The sequence below is a fragment of the Frankliniella occidentalis genome, unplaced genomic scaffold (genome assembly GCF_000697945.3).
Source record: "Frankliniella occidentalis isolate FOCC.00 unplaced genomic scaffold, Focc_3.1 Scaffold2, whole genome shotgun sequence".
NCBI classification, from domain to species: domain Eukaryota; kingdom Metazoa; phylum Arthropoda; class Insecta; order Thysanoptera; family Thripidae; genus Frankliniella; species Frankliniella occidentalis.
Genome location: NW_026267132.1, coordinates 3,210,719 through 3,212,383, shown reverse-complemented (window position 1 = coordinate 3,212,383; position 1,665 = coordinate 3,210,719). Strand labels below are relative to the sequence as shown.

The 1,665-nt window shown below is 60.2% G+C and overlaps 1 protein-coding gene across 1 annotated transcript in view; it reads left to right on the top strand.

The window, feature by feature from the left end:
- The window catches only part of LOC113204406 (beta-alanine transporter-like), a 42,621-nt gene that overhangs the window by 6,955 nt on the left and 34,001 nt on the right, over positions 1-1,665 (top strand). The window lies entirely within an intron of this gene.

Genomic DNA, 1,665 nt, shown 5'->3' with positions numbered 1-1,665 from the left:
CCCCCCCCTGCCCCACCCCACTCCTCGCTATGCCACCGCGGCATTTCAATTCGCGGGGCGTAACTCGTTCGCGTGGCTGTTACTTCCGCCCGGCTCGTCCCGCACATAAGTCGGCCAGCCGCCCTTCTCCAGCCGCCCTCGAGCCGCTCTCTCCAGCCGTCCTGCTCCAACCTTCCTTCAGCCGCTCCACCTCCAGCCGCCCTCCAGCCTCCCTCCAGCCGCCACACTCTCCACACCCTCTGCTCCAGCCGCTCTCCAGATTTCATTCTGCGACCGCGATGTCGTCCCATTGTGCTGTTGGGACGGACATACGAGCGCTGCGCACGCAGAGGGCACGCTGCTGGCGACCTCCGGTGGTGTTCCCCGGGCCCTCGGCTCGCCCTCGCGCCCACCAACGGTCTGGCCTGGGTTGGCCGGAGGGTCGCAATCCTCCGACCCATCCCGCGCACCCCGCTGACCCCTCCTCCTCCGCTCGCCCTGCTGATGCAGGTCAGGAAACAGCTCGGCCACGCTCCGCACCCCCCCTTAAGGTAACAACCGTGAAATCCCTGCCCGCAAAATAAAATCTGCTTGAAGCCCTCCTGCCGGAGCCTGGTCTGGCGTGGGCTAGAGATGGCCGCTGCGGTCGCTACGGGAACTTTACCCCTCGTTTCCGTCGCCGGGCGCCGGGTTACAAAGTCTCTACCCCAGTTAGCCGTGGTCAAGCGTCAAAGCGAGGGATGAAAGAGATGAGCAAAGAGGTCAGCGAGAAAGTGTACGGCCGCCATATTCACAGTTACCGGAATGCAAAGTTCCAGCGCCTTTGCGAGCGCCTGGTGTATAGGCAACATCTTTCCATAAGTGCGTGCGTGTAGTGCGGGTTGGCCTACCCTGCGTCTCGCAGGCGCCCTGTCCCCGTAATTTGCAAAATGAGTTTTTGAAAAAAACGTAAAAACAAAAAATGAACGTACCCTCTGGACGATCCCAGAAGCTCAAAGCACCGGGCGGTGGCCACAGAGCTATGGGCCTGGGTGGCTTCGCCGTGAAAGCGGTCGTGCCAAGTTTCTGTGCAGGGCTGCATGACGTCTCACTGGTTGGGGAGGGGACGGGGGGTAGGGGGCATGGTGGTAAGGAGCGCACAGGTACAGGGAGGTGCTCACTGCACTTCTCGACCATTACCGTCATTACCATATGTACCATCCCAGAAACACGTCTTCCTCTGTAGCGGATAGGTAGTCTGACAGACAGACAGACAGACAGACAGACAGACAGACAGACAGACAGACAGACAGACAGACAGACAGACAGACAGACAGACAGACAGGGGGAGGGGGGCAGCAGTGAGCAGAGGACCGAAAAGGGGGCCCGCCAAGCCGAGCCAAGAGCACCTGCATGGGACTGAGCAATAGAAACTTTGCCGACTGTGCGACCAGGCCCGGCCCGGCCCGCTGCCGAGCACAAGATCACTCTCCTTCTCCCCTCAACTGCCTCCTCATTTTCTTACCTCTCGGTACAACGCCGTTCCAATACCCCCCCTTTTCCCCCTCCCCCTTGTCCCTTGCTTCTACAAGGAGAATTTGCAGTGAGCGCAAAACACAGCACCGTGTACCCCCAACCCCATTTCCCGAACATCAGGTAATACAGTTTGCGAACCAGCGGCACCTAAGACCCATCAGACCCCTTTCC